This window comes from Neofelis nebulosa, chromosome 7 (assembly GCF_028018385.1).
Source record: "Neofelis nebulosa isolate mNeoNeb1 chromosome 7, mNeoNeb1.pri, whole genome shotgun sequence".
NCBI lineage: Eukaryota > Metazoa > Chordata > Mammalia > Carnivora > Felidae > Neofelis > Neofelis nebulosa.
This window is the reverse complement of record NC_080788.1, coordinates 123,817,427-123,837,483: the sequence shown is the minus strand read 5'-3', so window position 1 is coordinate 123,837,483 and position 20,057 is coordinate 123,817,427. Positions and strand designations below refer to the sequence as shown.

The window sequence follows — 20,057 nt, the reverse complement described above, 5'->3', positions numbered from 1 at the left end:
CCAAGGCCTTAAAGAATGCTCCATCCAAGTAGAAGCTTTGAAAAATAAGCAAAACAAGGCGAACATGAATTTCCCTTATACCTTTCCTGAGGTATCTCTGTCTTTCCTGTATGTGACCTTATCTGGTTAGAAACTAACTTGTTAAGCTAAAAAAGAGAGTCACCGATTCTTCCAATTCCTAGTCACACCTTTCCACAGTTGTCACCATCATTTTGTCACCAGTATCCTTAATAATACCTTCATTTCTAGAATGTCCCTCCCAATTCATCCCTCCCCCCTAGGAAGAAAACCTGTGACCTAGGGGAAAGCTTGAGGGGTAGGCATCTCAATAGTAACAGTGGTTCCTTCTGGGAGGTGGGATCCCAAGTGATCTTCATGTTCTTCTTTACATTTTTTATTTTGCTTAATTTTTGAGTTTCTCTTTCTTTACTTCTCCCCCCCCCCACCAATGTGCATGGCAAATGTATTCCTTTTTTAAAAGGAGAAAAAAATGGAAAGCTATTTCAAGAAGTCCCAGGCCTTGTCTCTAGAAGGTGGTTCATGAAGAAGAATGAAAGAGGATAATATACTCTCATTTGATCCTCAAAGACTAGGCAAGAAGTGACCCACCATAAGAAGGCACCTGAATTATGGAAGCAGGGACAGGGGCATTCATTCATCCAGCAGGTGTTTACTGAATGCTCACCCCGTGCGAGGTGCCATGTGTGAACAAAACAAAGTCCCAGCCAGCCCTCGGGGTGATGAGGTCCTATTCAGGCAGACAGACAATAAGCAAAATGAACACATATATACTATGTCAGATGGTGTAAGGTGCTGTGAGAATTAGGTAAAATAAGGGGATCTGAGGGCTGAGGAGGGACCTGCTATTCCGGAAGGGTAGCTGGGAAGGCTTGCCCAAGGATGTTCATTTTGTGCAGAGACCTGGGGAATGGAAACAGCCAGGGGAGTGGCCAGGATAAAGCATGGAGGTTGGACTGGGCTTAGCAAGTTCAAAAAGCAGCATGAGCAAGGAGAATGAAAGGAGAAGAGGGTGGACAGTTCTGGGGCCAGATCTGGTGGGGCTTTGTGGTCATACTTAGAGCTCTCCACCATGGTTCACTGCATAGGAAGCCACTGGAAAGGCTTGAGCACAGTAACATAATTTGACTTTCATTTTAAAGGATCATTCCAGCCTGTTGGGGGGGGGGGGGGGGACGGGAAATGCACAGAGGCGAGAGTGGAAGCAGGAGTGCAGTAAGGAGGACCTTGTAATAATCCAGGCAAGAGGTGGTGGCAGTGGTTTGGACCACATGAGTAAGAAATATGGCCCTATTCTGGGTCCGTTTTTAAGGGAGAGCCTACAGGCTTTACTGACAGCTTGAAGTTGGGACAGGAGAGCCAGAAGGGAGTCAACAACAATCCTCAGTGTTTTAGGTGTGAGCACCTGGGAGGATGACATTGCTTTCTTCTCAAACAGGAAAGACTGGGCAGGGTAGCAGGTCAAATTAAAGGACATAAAAGCACAGAAAGTTTGAGTTGAATCAAGAGATGATAGCTAAGCAGGTGCATGTTCACACTTGAGTTGAAGGGAGAGGTCCAGGCCAGACATACAACTCCGAGAGCACTAAACCAGTCCTCATTTGACATTCCAAACCAATCTACAGGGTGGGTGTGACTCCATTCCTGTTTCGTAAATGGCAAACCTGGGACTCTTAAAGGGGGAGTTACTTGCCCAAAATTTATACACACAGAATAGACTCATCTGCATTCACAACTGAGGCAGTCTGATGCCAAAGCCCAGGACTCAGACCTTAAAAAACCCAGATTATAATAACCAGAAAGCCAACTCAATTAACATGGCAGCCTGTACCTCCCCCGCTCAGTAAGCTGAGCCCCACCTCCTTCTGAGATCGCAATTGTTCTCATTGACTGAATATCCATGGCATATCCTGGCCCCAAAGTGATCTAGCTGTTATGCACAGGCTTCTGCCTTTGTCTCCTGATTTGCCCCTGAGTATCCAAGGAACCTGAAATCAGGCTCCAAATGCCAACCTTCAGCACTGCAGCCTCACTGCCCCATCAGTTCCTGCCAGGCTCCTCCCTGGGCAGGCACTGCAGGTGTCTGCGGCACATTTGGGAGGTAACCGTGAGCCTGAAAATCCCATGGCCTTAACCACAGCTGGCTCCTCCCTCTGGGGGTACCTGGCCAAATCATTTGACTGCTAAGCCTCAGTTTCCTCAACTAGTAGAAAGTGGGGAGTAGACTAGAATCTTTCAAGAGCCTGTGAAATACGCAGAAAGTTACGTTTTTCTAAACACAGGTATCCTGCAGTAGAAAACCCTTGGATCCAGCAGTCCCTTTTTGAATCCTGTTCTGACACTCACTGTCTTAGGGAGCCATCACCAATTTAGTCCCTCCATCCTGTCCCTCTATCTCTAATATGAGGGTGACAATATCAACCTTCCAGGGGTGTGGGTAGGACAGTCATGTGGCACATGGGTGTTCCCTATATGCTTACTTATAAAAGTCCCAAAAGCACACAGTGAGCCCAAGATCCCCACTCCACTTAGGGACTCCCCTTCCTCCACAGCACACAAGAAGGACTCTGGCATGTTCCATTCAGCCACCTGATGATTTCTCTCACCTCCTGCCTCGACCTACCCAATCCCCAAAACCCTGAGACCCTAATAGCTCACCCTTCCACTTGTCTCATTTCTTCAACTCTTGCTTCTAAGAAAACCCAGGTCAAAATATCAGGAGGGAGAAAGATGAAAAGAAAATCTGCTGGCCTGTCCCACCCATTACCAGAAGCAGAGGCTTGCTATTAGCCGAATCCAAGCGACACATCATAAAAATTACCACCATCATCAGTATCATGGCTATGGCTGCTGTAGACCAGGCAGAACCAAAGTGGTATGAAAAGGGGAGCAGACCATGGATGTGGCATCAGATCACTTGGGTTCTAATCCTCCCATACCAGCTACAAAGTAGCCTTGGAGAAGTCATTTGATTCTGAGCCATCCCCCAACAACAAGGATTATGTTATAACTCTGATTTATGGACAATGACACTGGACTCAGGAGGTGAGGAATCCACTTGACTAATAGATAAGCAGCAGGAAGTTACCCTAGGTCTGCATGTGTGATACCAAAACTCATGCTTTTCTGTCACATCTTGATACCCAGAGCATGGCAGGCTTTCAAGTCAGAAACTACTGGATTTATATCTCACTTACTTGCTGAGAGGCTTTGGGCAAAGTACTTAACCTTGCCGAGCTTTTATTTTGATCATCTATAAAGTGAAGATACTGCTGCCTGCCTCATGGGTCATATCATGAGGGGCCAGATAGCACAGGAATAGCTCGGACACAGTGCATGCAGGAAGCAGCCCCCCAGTGACTTAGAGATGCCTTCTCACTGCTACCTCAGGGCTATTGCAGAACAAGAAATGTTTGTATGGTCCAGACAGTCCTGGAACACAGTAGGTCCTCCACACCTGTTCTCTGAAACTTATAAGCCAAATGTCCAATGCTATATGCCTATGAATGATAAAGCTAATATTTAAACATGGCTCTTTTGCCCTAAGTCTATAGATCACCTAAAAGTCCTCTCAGAGCAGTTGGGTAATCCTGAAACCTGAGAGCACCATATCCCAGGCCCCTCTACCCCCACCCCATCATTCTAGCTCAATTTCCAGCTACTCAGAGTCACACACAGGAGGAAAACCACCATGGCAGAAGAGCCCCCTTTTTGTCAGCTCAGGGTGGGATGCCCTAGTAAAACTTCTGCCTTCAATTCAGGGAACAGAAACAAAAAGCATCCTATTGACTTTGAGGCATAAAGCAAATTAATTCTCCAAACATAGTCCAGAGCACATAACAGCCCAGCAAGGGCCAGCTAAATATGATCAGAAACCAGCAAAGCAATTCTGAAGCCATCAGATCCCTGAGGAAATGAGGATGTTGCCAAGGCACCTATCGATCAAAGCTGATCCAGGAGGAGTTGTGCATGGACACACTGCAAAAGGAATAAAAAAAAAAAAAAAAAAAAAAAAAAAAAAAAAAAAAAACCTCAAATCCATAAAGAATGAACTCGAGTTCCTGCACCTCAGGCTGTACCCGGGAAACCACAAGTCCCTTTAGAAGTATTCTGCAAGAAGCACCCACACTCAGGCTTCCCTAAAACACCCTTAGCCTCTTTTCTCTGAAGAATGACAAAAAACCACAGGAGAATGCTGTTGACAGATGAAGACTGGCTTGGTCCTTTGTAAGTTATCCTCTTGCTCTGTCTGTGTGCCAGGATGAGTCACAGGCACCCACGTGGACCATATTCTGGGCTGGGCTCAATGATCCAGCTTGGTGGCTTCTGCTGAGAAAGTAGACCCATGTCAGCCAGGCAGTGTCCTCCTTGCTCCGAATTCTGGAAATCCAGTGACTTTCCCTTCCCATCTCTAGAGTTCTCCTACTACAAAGGTGAAAAGGCCACCCTGCTGCTCTAATATGTCCCATGTTCCCCGGGACACACACACGAGAGTCCTGATGTCTTTACCCACTATCCTGCAGCGACCAGCATCCACTGTACCCCCACTCATGGTGAAGTAGCCACATGGTTGGGACTGGATGCCTCCGTCTGCTGTCAGGGCAGAGCAAGAGGTTATAACTGCTCAGAGTTGTTACAACTCATTCAGAGAGGGACCTGTGACCTAATTGGTCCAACCAAAAGGAGGCCCAAGACTTTTGTCCAATGGCTGGGCGAAGAGAATTTCTTTACTTTCAAGGGTGAGCTGTACCCACATGAGCTCTAGAGTTGCAGAGCCATTTTACTACCATCGACAGAGCCAGCCTGAGGCCCTGACAATATTGGGCACTCCTAGACTGAACCACAGCTGAGGTCCATTCTCCAAAACTTGAGTTATGTAAACTCCAAACTCCATTCCCCAGAGCTTCCTCTGTATTAAGCCAGATTGAGTTGGGATTCCAATGATTGAGATCATCCCAACTGAAACACCTACCATTCCAGGTCCTTTGAAAATGAGCTGGAACATCCTTCTCCAGCCCCATCTCTCACTCAGTCCTCTACCTATGTGCTATAAAAGGTCAATCTCCTATGTACTGAGGACAAATTCCTCATTTTCTTGCCTTTCCTCATGTGGTTTCCTTGGCCTGGCATCCTCAGTCCTTCTCTTCCATCTACTGATGTCATTCTTTAAATTCCATCTTCTCAGTGAAACCTTCCTCACACTCCCTTACTTCTCAAGAAGGAATCCTCCCATCCATGAAAGCCCATGTGGTTCCTTCTATCCTGGATCTAGGCCCTCTGCTGTGGTTACATACAGTCATAATGTCCTTCACTAGAAAAATGCCAACCATTACTCTCTTCTGTGTCCCTAGCACCAGACACAATGCCCCACCCCCTCCCGAGGCAAAGGAAGTACCTTGTAGATATTTGCAAAACTGAGTATGTGGAAACCTGCACCAGGCCAGCTTGGTCTGTGAGTAATACTGGCATTCTAGAGGGCATTCTTCTCTCACACCCCATCTCCTAGGCCTCCATAGACCCACAGATGTGCATATGAGAGATAATGGCATGGGGTACACTGTGGATAAGGAATGGGGTAGGAGATCATTGAAGGGCAGAAAATCAGACCTGTATTGCAAACTTCCTTTCTATACAGTATCCAAACTCAATCAAGGTCACTGGAACCCCTCCATCCAGCCTGAATGGGCTCCCTCTATACCACTTCTATCAAATCCACCCCCAACCATCATCATGCAACTCTCGCTAGCTCAGCTCCCCAAGTTCCAGCTTCAGCTCTGTCATCAACCACCTGTGTATTCTTGGGCAAGTCATTTAACTGCTCCTAGCCCCCATCTCTACATTGAGGAGGGTGAACCAGCCATGCGCTAAGGTTCTACCCACTCTCTAGGATGCTAAGGTTCTATATAAGAGAATGGAATCTCTCCTTTCCAAACCCCCATTGGGAGAAGTCCCAGACTCTAACACTAAATAAGGGCCAGGATTTTTCCCACCCTTCAAACCTTCTTCTGTCCCTTCCTTATTTCCTGGCAAAGGGACACGTTTTCTCCCAAAGGGTCTAATATGGTGATTGTCTTAGGTACCAAGGAAAGAGAGGCTCAGCAATCCTTCCTTAAGACAGAAGATCTTAGATGCCAAAATTTGCCAACTGCCTCATTACACCCAAAATCTAAATCTGGAAGCTCAACGGCATGAGAGGCTGTTGTGAAAAGTGCTCATGATATATCTTTAAGTGAAAAATCAAGCTAGTGTGAGAGCTTCCAAAATGTGATGTCGGTGCCTGGCACAGAGTGGGCTCTCAATTAGTATTTGTTAAATGAGAGAATGAACTTCTTTAAAAACAAAATAGCACACCCTGGTTTGTGGATGCTTAGAAATGAAGCTGGAAGGACAGCTATCAAAATTTTCCCACTGGTTATTTCTGGAGGGGAGATTTACAGGTGACTTCTTATTTTTGTTTTTAGTATTTTCCAAGTGTTCTATAACAAACACACATTATTCTGTAATAAGAAAACAAGTCGCTTTTTTTAAGGAGGTGAATGTAGAAAAATAAAAGTAACCACACACATATGATAAAAGTGCGTGTGCCGGTTATCCAAACGCCACGGCCCACACACAAGCCAACTTCCTTACCTCCCACACATCCCACCCCTTCTCGGAGAAAGCTTCCCTGCCTTCTTTTTTCCATCTCAATTCCAGGAATCTGGGGAGTGGCCTTCAAGTGTTAGGCTCATCAGAGTCAGAGCCAAGTACTGAGGCAGCCCCCACCACGCCAAGGGCTGCAGAAAAGCAGACGAAAAGCTTGACTGCCCACTTCTGGCATCCCCCTGGCCAGAACCACCCTGCCAATCCTGGAAGAGGACTCCAGCAGGGTACAGAGAGGCCTCCATCTCATAGGATGCTTGTCTCCACACACATATTTGCTCACCTGCATGTCAGGTCAGAAAGGAGGTTGAAGAAATGAAGTCCTGTGTCCTAGCAAACTTTTCAGGAATTCAGTATTTCACCAGTGCCCTGAGAACACATTTCCTTTCTCTTCATACATGGTCCTGACTCTCCCTCGTGACTCTAGACCAAGTCCGTGACCTGGGTCCCTATACTTCTTCCTACCTCGATTCACATCTGCTCAGTGCAGATCAGCTCAGGGTGGGCCAGAGGACTCCATAGCTCAAAGGCAGAGGAGACCTCAGATGAACACAGGGAGGGTGTTCAGAGGAGGAGGGAGGGAACTGCAGGTGACCAGCATCTCACTAATTAGCAACAGGTAGGGCTGAAAGGTAGAGGACAGAGGGTAAGCATTCCCTATGGGGCTTGTGGGCCAACAGACCCAAAGGCTGGCCTTGTGGCTCTTGCGAGAGGAAAGAAAAATGGAGACTGCTCATGATACAGAGACTGCTCTGGCTGCCCAGAGAGAGGGCCTTTGTCCCTCCCTCCCTCTGGGTTCTCCCTGACCCAGAACAAGCAGGCCTGTGGGCCTTGGGAGAACCCCCACCGTCAGCCACTCTTTGTGATTAGCACTGCCCAACAGGGGAGACCCAAGCAGCCCAGATGGGGTGGATTTCAGATGGTCCACCGTCTGTAAACTCAAACTCTCACAGCCTCAGTTTCCTCACCTGCAAAAAGAGGATAAGAATTCCTACTGTTTACTTAGTTATTGCGGGTATTCAGTGACATAATTTTGGCCAAGGATTTTGCACAATGCTTGGCACCTAGAGCTCCACACATGCCAGAATTATCAGTATTTTCTTTTTTTCAATTATTTTAACGTTTATTTATTTTTGAGAGACAGAGCACAAAGCAGAGGAGGAGCAGAGAAAGAAGAAGACACAGAATCCAATGCAGGCTCCAGGCTCTGAGCTGTCAGCACAGAGCCCAACGTGGGGCTGGAACACGCAAACCACGAGATCACGAGCTAAGCCGAAGTCAGATACTTAACCATGCAGGTGCCCCTTATCAGCATTCTCTTAACTTCTCTGGTTTTTCCTCGCCCCCACCTCATCCTTCTGCCCTCAGAACAAATACCAGGTCTTCTGAGGTGGGATGTTTGAGGTGGGGGAAGAAGGTCAGACAGACTTCAGTTGTTGTCCCAGCCTGGGCACTTCTCTGTGCCTCTGTTTCTTCCTTTGCAACATGGTAATAACAGTACTCCCTTCTGAGACTAAGCATGAAGATAAAATAAGAAGGTGAGGCCTTGGGGCGCCTGGATGGCTCAGTCGGTTAAGTGTCCGACTTCAGCTCAGGTCACGATCTCGCGGTCCGTGAGTTCGAGCCCCGCGTCGGGCTCTGGGCTGATGGCTCGGAGCCTGGAGCCTGCTTCCGATTCTGTGTCTTCCTCTCTCTCTGCCCCTCCCCCGTTCATGCTCTGTCTCTCTCTGTCTCAAAAATAAGTAAACGTTAAAAAAAATTAAAAAAAAAAAAAAAAGAAGGTGAGGCCTTTATAATAGGGCCTGTGCAGAGTGAGCACTTGATCAATCTTAGCTGTCGTTTCCTCCACACCATCATGCTACATCAGGGCTCCAAAATTTGCAGTGCCCCCCGTACTTTTTCCTTCGGAGCAACTCATCATAACTAATGATTACATATTTCTTCGTGTTGTTTAATATTTGCCCTTCCACCCAAGCTTAAGCTCCATCAGAGATAAACCAAGTGTCTCTCTTCATTGTGGCTATATTCCCAGCACCTGGATATAGTAGGTGTTTAATAAATATCTGTTGGATGAATAAATGCACGAACAGATAAATAGAATAGTAGCCCTAGCATGGATGATCACCAAGGTCCCTTCCAGCTCTGAGAGTCTCTGACTATTCTCCATTTTTTGACAGCTTTGGAAGAAAAGTTTAAAATGAGCCCCAGAGAAGCTGTTTCACCGATCCCTGGGGAAGACTCAGGGTGGTTGCTGCTGACAGACTTCCAAACACTCAAGTTGTGCAGAGATTTACTCTGATTTTTTTAAACCTGAGAAGGGAGCCTGCCGAATTTCCAGGTTGAAATCATCCTCTCCTCCCTCAGGGCTGCTGTGCACAGGGCACCACGCAAGGCTTGGCAGTGGGTAGCAGGGACCCAAGCCAGGTGACAGGCTTTCCCACGCCAGTAGTGGCCAGCGGGTCCTGAGCAAGAAAGGCCTCGTCTCACAGAGCAACAGGTAACCACAGCAGTCCCTGGCCTCGCCTTTTTGCCCTCCAAAGAGACAGGGCTTCACAAGTACTGGCATGGGACAGAGGGGGCTCTGAGGCTGACCTTGTATGTCATGACTTCACCCAGCCACAGAAAGTGTTTGCTTTGAATGCAGATTCCTGGGCTCCACCCCAGGACTCCTAACTCAGATGTGCAGTGGGCTGGGCCTGCGAATATGCATTTTATAAGAGCTCCCCAGACATTTTGATGCATACCAAAGTCTGAAAGAGGCTCTTCTCAGAAGGAAACCGATCAAGATAAGCAGTGTCCCCACTGGGTCCTGGGTGTGTATAACTAATTACTTCCACAATTCCAACGTAACTCTGGAAACAGATGCTGGCCTAGCCTGCCAGCACCTGCTTGGTAGCAGAGAGTGTTCTGAATCACTGGTTTGCAAGCCTGACCGAATCACCCAGGCAGCTTTAAAACATACTGATGCCAGGGTCTTTCCCCTAAATATTCTGATTTAATTAACATGAGGTACAACATAGGTTTGGGACTTAATACAGTGATTCTAATATGCAGCAAAGTTTGAGAACCACTGCTCTAACCGAATGTCACCACCCAGCTCACCCTACAGGCTCCAAGCACTGCGAACACCCCAGAACAGCCTTCGCCCAACCAGAGGCTCGAGCTGAGAAAGGATCAGACAGTGGGGTTCACACGGCAAGACCCCAGATATTCCTGAGGCACATGATCTGGTCAGAGCATCCATCCTAAGAGCCCCACATACTTCCCTCCTAGAAGTTGTAGGTGGCTTGCTGAGCAGGCCCCGTGTCCTCAGTGTGTATGAGATAATGGAACACAACTGTGAAGGTTCCTAGAGTCCTCTTTACTAACGTCTTACCTCCGTTTTTACCTCAGCTCCATCCACCAACTCTGCGACCTCAGGCAAGTTAAGCTCTCCAAGCCCCACTCTCCTCATCTTTAAAATGGGAGTAACACTCCCTGACACTTAGCCACTACATCCTCACAAGCTACATGCGAGGCACTTAATGCACCTCCTGGCACATGGTAAAAGCTCAATCAATCTTGGCCAGAGATCAAATATCAAATGGTTCTGTTTATTGCCTATTAGATGCTGCATTCTTTTCTTTTTTTTTCCTTCGCAGGAGCTTGGGTCCTTGACAGCTGTTCTGCCAACCTGATACTTTCTACTCCTCCAGGGCTCCCTTTCTTGCCAGGCTTTGCCAGCTCTTTGCTCTTGAACTTGCTACTTCTCCGAGCCTCAGTTTCCTCATCACCAAAGTGGGGGTATAAAAGTACTAGCACCAAGTTTGCTGAAGGATCCCAACATGAAGCCTGGCACAGGGTAGCTCCACAATGCAAAGATGCTGGGGAAGGTGAGGAATAATCATTTCTCCTCCTTGAATTGAGGTTCGGCAAAGAACATTCTCTGTCTGCTCTGGCAGCCAATGCGTAGAAAAGATGCCTCCTGAAGGCTCATGGGGAGATGGCAATTCCAAATTTAGAGCCCAGGGAAGAGGCAGCCCCAGCTCCCCTCTACCCCCCTGGGGCAATGTGCAGAATGCTGACTCCAGCTTGGGGCCCCTCTTACCAGCTCCCCATCCTCCTCACTCCATTTAGCTCTAGCAATCCAATTCCCTTTCCTCCACCCGGAAATCGATGTTTAATTAACACATTATTGGAAAAATAAACACAGTCTTCAATGGGACTGCAATGAAGCTAATGCAGCTCAGCTTGGGGGCCTCAGACCATCCCCTCAGTCAGAAAAAATATTCTTCTCTCCCCTGCCTCTCAACCAAGAAAAAGTTCTTCCTTTCCCCGTGGAGCCCTCCAGCATGGGGAATCCCAGATTCCTCCCTCTGTGTATCCCCCTCCCTGGCTGTAGGCAGAGAGACCACCCATCCCTTCTGACCCTTGACCTGATGATGTCGACACAGGAGGCAGGAGGTGGGATTTGGTGTCAGTACATGTATCACTATTCCCTGAGGGAAAGAGGCACCTTCTTCTGGATGCCCCTTGACTCCACCTATGAAGCTGTGGATGAGCCTTACCTTCCCCCTCCTCTCCAGACTAGAACCAGCATTCATCCAACTGAGGGTTCAGCAGCAGTCTTGCCCTGCCTGACCAGGATGATGAGCCCCGGATACGCCCTCCAGCCCTCAGCCTCAAGAGCTGATCTGAAGACCTCCCCTCCTCTAGGCCCCATTTTAGATGTTCCAACTCCTGCCCCCTCTCCTCCAGGGTTCAGGAGGGGGAACAGTGCAAGTTCTTGGAAACGGCATGAATTCTAGAGTCAGACTCAAGGTCTGTTACTTCTTTCTCACTGTCCGATCTTAGACAAGCTATTTAACCCCGTTGGTTTCCTTGTCAGACAAATGAGAACACTACCTATCTAAAGGAAATATGGCAGAACACCACACTTCGCTTACAGCAGGTGCTAGATGACAGTCCACTCACCCGACTCTCCCACTAAGGGCCAGGCCCTGCTGTGGGGACCTTGGAGAGTGTGAGCCCATCAAGGATCAGGGCCACGGAGCAGAGAGAAATACATTGCAGGTTCTCTGCCTTCTGCCAACTCACCACCAACCCAAACAACCTAAACTCCTCCCTCTGACAAGATGCCTGAAGTGAGGAAGAAGGTAACAGACACCGTGGGGAACAGAGTTTCCAAGTGCCATCACAGAGACAACCAGCAGTGCCACTACAAGGCCAGCAGTGTCCTCCCCCTAAGCCTAAAGTGGCAGCAACTGACTGGCACTAATATCTTCAGCATGTCCCAGAGTTGTCAGTCAGACTGCCCAGCAAGTGGGTCAGTTCTCAGAATCAGGTTCCCAGACTTGGGGAACTGGAGGACAGGCCCACAGAGGTGGTATGACACAGTAGTTAAGACCAGAGGCATCCGAGCCAGGCCCACTGGATTCGAATCGTGACCTTGCCACTTCTACCCACAGTACCTTGGACATGTTATTTAACCTCTTTAGGCCTTGGGGAAGGGGGCGTAATACAGAAATGATAATAACAGCACCCACCTCATAGGGTTTGGCAAGATTAAGGGAGATAATGCATGTCAGGGGCTTAGCATGGTATCTGGCACAAAATAGGACTCAAATGTTGGCTAGTGTCGTAAGAGTAGTGAGATTAGTAGTAGTGGCGATGTTCATAGAAAAACTAATCAAAAGATTCAGGTCTTCATTCTTTACAAATGTGGGATAAGTGGAAATATCTCTGGGGAAAGGCTCTACTCCCAGTCACCTTCTTCCTAAAATTGGATTTCCGTCTCTTGTATTTCCCTTTCCTCTCTCTACCCATTAACAGAAAGTGGGTGATGCCATCTCAAAGAAAGATGACTATATATTTTATCATCCAAACCAGGACACTTTTGAAAGTTAATAATTATACACTAGGACAAAGGCCTAGACGAGAACTGTCTCTGCAAACCAGGGCATCTGGTCACCCCATCTCAAGGTCACACAGAAACAGCTTCATGCCCTATCTCAAGATCCAGGCACGAGGTAAGTCTTCCCTGGTTCTCAGAATCCACTTTACTCTGGCCTCCTTTCCCCCAGCACCCTGACCCCCAAAACACACACACACATAAACACAACACACACACACACACACACACACACACACACACACACACACACACACAGGGCTAGGAGGTCTAACCCCTCCCCAAGTCACAGTCAGTTCCTAGGGGTGAAGCAGAGGGATTTGGTAGGGGCCCTTCACCCACATTTCATGACATCATGCTCCCCAGCCAGCCACTGGACATAGAAATGAAACACATCAAGGCTAATGTCTGACCCCATGCCTCCCTTTTTTTGAGAAACAAGGGCTAAGCCAGTCTAGGAGAAGTATTCAAGCTCCCAGGTCAACAAGATCCAGTCACCAGCTGCTCGGACTTCTGAATGGAGCCCCAGCTGTATATGAGAGTAACCTTAATGGGTAGGGCTACATGGGACTGAGAACCTAGAGCACGCCACTGCAGTCTCTTCCTCCAGTACATCCAGAGGATGACCTTGACTAGCTCTCAGAGACTCCAGTAACCTTGGAGTATAGGCCAGCAGTCTTCCTCCAATCTCTCTCTACTCTGTAAGAATCAAGTCTGCCCTCTTTAAAGACACACCTACTCCCACTCATCTCACCTGGTGAGGAGAGACCCACTCCTCTGACAGAGGAAGGAGGAGAACTAAGAGGGGCCCTGAGGCTGCCACTAACACATTATCCTTTGAGAAGGGATGCATACTCACAAGGCAGCATGATGGTGTGAAAAGAGAAATACCTGGACAGCCAGGAAACCTGGACTCCAGCTTTGTCTCTGGATCAAGTGTCTTTGGACAAACCACTTAATCTCTGGAAACCTCAGTTTTCTCGTCTGTATTTGAGGGCACCAGGTGAGATGATCGCTCAACTCCCTTTTACCTCTAACAGTATAACATAAGGGTTATGAACTGGGCTCTAGGAGTTCAAATCCTTGAACTGACAGGTTACTACATTACTTTGTGTAAGTCTAAGCCTTGGTCTCCTCCTCCTTTGTCCAAGGCAGGTAATAAGAACATACTGCATTGAGCAGTCTGGAGAATAAAATGAGATACTGAATGTTTACAAAACAACCCATCTTGGTGCAGAACTTGGTACATATCAAGGTCCTCAAAAATGGCAGCCATACCAATACTATTACTACTACCACTATGATGATGATGGCTAATATTACAGGGATGAGGAAGGAGGCAGAGTCACTCTGAGTCAGGCATGGAGACCTTTCTCAATCAGAAAGTTTCATACTTTCCAATCCCTCCAGCAGATCTGGGACTTGCAGGGAGGGATAAGACAGCCAGAGGCCAAGTTCAGCCTTCCCAGAAGACAGGTCCAAACTGCTAGAGAAGAAAAGAGAACCCCAATACCAAACCCATATGGTTCTTTCCTCCAATCAACGAATATTTGTTGAGCACCTACTACATGGCAGGAAGTGTCCTAGGTGCTGGGAACACTGCGATGAACAGAAACAAAGCCCTTGAGCTCCTGGAGCTTGCATTCTAGAGGAGACGAGATCACCTTAACACTTCAGTATATAATACAGTACTAGGTAGCGATTATTAGCAAATCTGAATTAAAGGCAGGGTAACAGGCTGGAAAGTGGCTGGAGGTGGGGTCAGGGGGTTATTTTAGAAAGCCAGTCAGTATAGTGCTCTCTGAGCAGGCATCATTTGAGCACAGACCTGGAGGAAGAGACTGGGAGCAGGCCCCACACATAGCCCCTGCTGAGCCCCGTACTGCCACCTGTGGCTGGCCCAGCTGCACGGCCTCACTTAGTCACTGCAGAGCAGCCAGGGCTGGCCCTCAAGGGTCAGAGCTGCGCCTCAGCCATTTCCCCCTGCAGGTGCATGCTTGGGGGAGACCCAGCCTGATCACTGCCGGGACTAAGGTACCAGGCAGGTATGTTTCTAGGAGGCAAGCTTTGGAAGAGGCACTTCCACTTTTTGCAAGTCCCCCATCCACACACAAGGGTCATAAAGAGGTAAGAAGAGAGGGGGGATCCGAAGAGCATTCTCTAATCTGTGTCTGGCACAAAAATTTGCCCCAGAGGCATCCTACTCGCTATTTCTCCCCTTTCTCTGGCAATGACGTAACCCTTTCTCCCTAACTCTTCAAGGTCAGCCCCGGGAAGGGAGAGGGATGTCAGAAATGGAGGACAATCAGCATTTTGCTCTGGGGAGGTTTTTTTTTTTTTTCTTTCGGGCAAAATGTTTACCAATTTCATTTATAATTGCATAAAGAAGGGCACACCTTTAGCCAAAGGAGACAGAAAATGGCGTCTGATAGTTAAGGCAGCTGGAGCCCCGAGCACTGGGGGCTCGGCTGTTTTCCTGGCCCAGGAAGATCTCAGCTCCTGGGGGCTGCAGCCTCAACCAAGGCCGAGCCTCCCAAGGGTGGCTGGTGCTGGGAGGGCAGGGCCCTTCTCCCTGGGGCTCCGGAGATGGTGGGGAAACCCTCAATTTCGCCCACCTCTCTGCCTTCAGTCTGCATCCGCCCACCAGTCATCCACGAGCACCCCCCGCCCACAGGCTGGTTTGGGGACGTGGGGACCTCACGCGACGCTTCCACTGGAGACCCGAAAGGTTTCTCCCCCTCCACCCCCTTCTCAGCTATCCTGAACACTCCATTGCCCTCTGTCTCCCACTGAACACCCTCGCTTTTTGCCCTCCCCTCCCCAAGGGGAAGTCAGCTTCCCAGGGCTGGCACCCCCACACCTCTCCAGAGCCCCGCGCACAGCCATGGCCAACAGTCACACTCCGGCGGCACAAACAGGCAGTCAGCCTCCTGCGTGACCTGCACACATGGTGTCGACACTCCCATGTGGTCCAACTGGACGCACACTGGTGTCTGACAAAACACAAACATCCCCCCAGCCCCCACCCGAAGGGCAACACAAAGGCCACGAAGAATTTCAAGACCAGACGACATCGGACATCAGAGAGAGAGCCGGGTAGGACAAAGACATCACTCTGTGCTCGCAACGAACAACGACAACTCTGGGACGTTCTGCAGTGCCCTCTGGCTTGACACAGCCCACTGAGCAGAGCTGTGTGTGTTGGCGTGTGTAAGAGAGCATACATATGTGTGGGTGTGGGGGTGGTGTCTCTCTCTACTGTCCAAGCAGCAAACCTCCCCAGAGGTAACCCAGTCCAGACTCTGATTTCCCCGTAACCTTCCTCCAATGTGCCGCAAACGCATATTACACGGATGGTTAAATTGGATCATTATCACTGGGTGCTTATTTGGCCAAAAAAAAAAAAAAATCATTAATGTCATCTACCCCCACTCCACTCCCCTTTTCAAGAGGCGCCCTCCCCCAAAGACTCTCCAACATGCTAATCCCATGAACTGCGACACACCACAGCTTTCGGGAAAGAATAATGGCGAGGAGAAAGAAGAGAGCAGTGTGGGGAAGAGACGTGGATAACGTTACTGCATTGCCCGTATGAAGATGGGTGGAAAGGAGCCATGGTGGAGGTAGGGGTGGGGAGAGCCACAGAGGGGAATGAAACCAAACGAAATCCAGCCCTTGGTCGCCTGTGTCCGTGTGTGTGAGTGTGTGTGCAAGAGCGTGTGCAAGTGCGTGTGTAGATGTGCCGACTTAGCCCTCCTATCAGAAGGCTGCATCCGTGTGGCATGTAGGAAAGGCCATCGCACCACTGTTGTGTTGCAAGAAAAAAAAAAAAAGGAAAGAAAAGAAAAGAAAAAAGAGCCGCAGAGCCATCAGAATCAGAATTTTCTCATCGAGATGGAAAGGGCTAGAGGAAAGGGGGAGGGGGCGTATGGGTAGGGGAGAGCCGCGTGTGGCAATAGAAGGCAAGAAGAGCATGGCAAAATTGGGGGAGGATAAAGGGGGTAATTGGTGGTGGGGTGGAAAAAACTACACGAGCACCTGAGACACACACACAATACCCAAACGCCAACCCCACCGCTCCACTGTTCACCTAAGGCTGACAACCTGTCCCCCATCTCCCGCTGCCTCTCTGTGCCCCCAAAGCTGGTGCCGGTGGATTTCTCTATCTCGGTTTTGCAGCAGTGGGCTAATTACAACCAAGCCCCCTTACCAAATTAACCCCTCCCCTCCCTCTCTTTTTCTCTCTAAAAGGCCAATTGAAGAATAATGTGTTTTTAGAGATAATGGATTTTTTTTTCCCAAGGAGCGAAAGAAAGGGGGATGCAGAACAGAAATTCTGCAAACCGGTGACTTCCGACCCCATCTCCACCTCCCCTCATATCCCCACTCGCTGTAGCTTCTCATCTACCATTTTCCAACCATCCCCTTGTCCCCCACCACCCAAAAGAAAAGACCTTCCTACCATGCATATCGACAAACACACCAACCGCCACCCAATCTCAGTAGCCGATCTCAAAACCCCAAGCATCAATCCACCTCAATACATTCTTTCCCTTATATAAGAAGCAAATCATCAACATATTCAGTAGAAACGCAGCATTAAAAAGAAATTAACAAAAAAGGAGGCCAGACCCCGTCAAACCCCCAATAATTAATAACAGGGAGCTACCAGAGAAGCAAAGAAGTAGTTGTCTCTCAAAATCTAGAATCCCTTTGATTTCTGGCCCCCTCATCTTAAGAAACAATTTTTTTATATCATTATTTCACTAGAAAGGGCCGGAAAGCTCCAGAAAAGGGCATTCGCACAGTCCGGTTGTTCAAAAAAAAAAAAATTAACCCAGCCCTGTTGCTCACTTTAATAACGAACTTCCAGCATCCAGCCTTTTCCCCCTCTTCCAGAAGGAAGACTGGCTCACAGGATGAACCCCAGGCTGCAGAAAATGGGCCAAGAGCCCTTGCTCTCCACTCCCCAACCAAAAAAAAAAAAAAAAAAAAATCAAACAATAGGAATGTCTCTGCACAACCAGCACCCATCTGAAATATCGTTTGCCCCAATATCACTTAGGCAGATTAAGCTAGAAGATTAAAAAAAAATACCAGCCTTGCTATGTCTCTCCCCCCCTCCAACCCTCCGCCACGTACCCAGTAGCCCTTAGGTAAACTTGCCCATCATAACCAGCGGGACCATTTTAACTCGAAAGGCGATGCAGAAGCCCTTGAACGATGAAAGGAGACTCTACCCCAGAATGGCAAATTCATAGAGGGCTAGTTCTTCAGGTTCGTCAGACCTAACCTCCAGGTGCCCCCAGATAGACTATCCCGAGCACAGAGTCACCCAGTGCGCTGGGAGTTCAAATTTCCATTGGAACCTTCATCACAAAGGCAAACGGTCATCTGACCCCTGAAACTACACTGTCCTCCAGGTGTGATGAGGAGTGACCCTCATGCTCCCAGGGCCATCCATAGGACCCAGGGCAGAGAAAGAATTAGGAATGTTGAGGTGGATTGGTCTAGTAAAAGGAAACTATCTCCCCAAGCGGGAATGACCGGAGGAAGCGGGGAGAGGACAGCCCCAGCTCTCCCACTTTTCCTAGGTGGTCTGACTGTGTCTTGCTCCATCCTAGCCTAGCTATTAATGATCTCTGACCTTTGCGTTTAAAAAAAAATTAAAAATCAGTGATCAGGGGAAAGAAATCCTACCTTACCTAAACCCCTGTAAGAGTTAGCAAAAATACAGTTGTCTCACTGCATGATGATATTTCTATATCAAGATCAAAAGAGGAGGCATTTAATGGAGGGAGGAAGAAATTTATTTTTTTTAACAAGTAATCACAGGGTAAGTCACCTGCAAAGCAGCCGAGCCCATAGGTTGGTATTACATCACTGGCCTAGGAAGGGATGGGGGGTGGGGGGAGGACAGATTATTTTTCCCTTGTCATCAGGATGATGTTTCTAAAGCAGTTAAGTTTCATGGTTAAAAAAGAGAGAGTGAAAGAGCCAAAACTCTGGGTACAACACAATACCTTGAAAAAAAAGACATCGAACCAGCCTTTAAGGTCACTGAGAGCTTGCAAAACCCACAGTGCTTACACAGAGTGGAAGTTTTCAGGCAAGCCTGCTACTAAATCATTAATATAAACAAATGGAAGGCAGAGAAGGAAGATTCCCTTGTAACGGATCCAAACAGGAGCATACACGCGCACACACACACATACACACACACACACACATATACATACTCCCTTTTCACCTCTGATTATGCCCACCTTCACAACAAGATAGCGGGAGTCCAACCTGAATCTTGAGACTCAAGAACCACATCCTCACACCCCTTCCAAAAAAAATCTCTCTCTCTCTCTCTTTCACACACACACACACACACACACACACACACACACACACACACCCCTCTCAATTCCTCAACAGCTAGGGAAATCCCTGTCTCAATTCAATTTTGTCTTATGATCCTCAGAGTGTCTCTTCTCCTTCTCATTTGAACCAGCCCTCCCCCCGCCAAAAAAAAATAATTAGGGGGAAAGTAACTACAAAATGCCAAAAAAACTATCTGCCCAGAATGAAGTGACAAGCACACATCATTTCAGACTAAAAATCCAAGCAAATAGGAGAAAGACTTAGAAGAAAAAAAGATTTAAAAAAATCTAAAACATTCTCTGACTTTTCCAACATCTGGAGCAAAAGAACTCAACTTCCAGGAGCAAGTGAAGGAAAAGAAAGGCAGTTGAAAAGCCATTCCTGTGGTCAGCTGAGACTCTCTGATCCAGCATCCAAAAAAAAAAAAAAAGAAAATCTAGGTTGGTGGCTCCCAACTGAAAACTTCTACCCTCTCAGGAGCAACCTCCTCCCAGAACGAACAAGAACCTTGAGTTGTTTCACATCCTGCCTGCCTGCCTTTCCCCCAAAACCTTACCTTTCCAGTTGAACAGAAGATTTTGGATCTGTTTGTTTGTTTGATGTTTAATCAACTGAGTTTTCTGGGTATGTTTCCTCTTTGGAAAGGTTCAAATTCCAGAATATTTCTCTCTCCTTCTCCTTTTCTCTCTCTCTGGGAGGGAGTGGCGGGGAAGAAGGGAGGGGGGTGTCGGAGGTGTGAAAAGCAGGTCCGCGGTGGCTCAAGATGCTGGCGGCTGCAAGAGAGGGGAGGACACGCTCGCCTCTCCCTCTCAGGGAGTTGCATGCAAGAGGAGATGTGTAGGGCTGAGCTCGGAGCCTGAGACTGCCGGGGAGCCCAGGAATTTCACGCACTCCAGAGCCGGCCCCTCCCTCTCCCACACAGACCCCGGCATTTAAAGAGACAGCCAAGCTGCCTGGCTCAGGGCTTCACCTCCTCCCTGACTGTTTTGCAAACAGCTGAGAAGATACCATCAGGGAGGGGCACTGTGCAGCCCCCTAAGACTAAGAGGCAGTGTCAGGAGCTCAGTTCTCCCCCTACCCCAGCCTGAGGAAGGTTCTTTGCCAGAACCGAAGCAGGAATGAAAATAAAGACAAA

General features: G+C 48.2%; 1 protein-coding gene across 32 annotated transcripts in view; it reads right to left on the bottom strand.

The window, feature by feature from the left end:
- NRXN3 (neurexin 3) overlaps positions 1-19,807 on the bottom strand; it is a 1,582,316-nt gene extending 1,562,509 nt beyond the window's left edge. For 15 of the 32 annotated variants that reach the window (XM_058739859.1, XM_058739874.1, XM_058739860.1 and 12 more), the window contains exon 1: positions 19,479-19,806. The gene's annotated coding sequence lies outside the window, so the exon portion shown is untranslated. Of the gene's footprint in view, positions 1-19,478 lie in introns of all 32 variants that reach the window. The other 17 variants (XR_009264656.1, XR_009264657.1, XM_058739879.1 and 14 more) reach the window with 2 other exon arrangements.
- Positions 19,808-20,057: the final 250 nt, after the last annotated feature.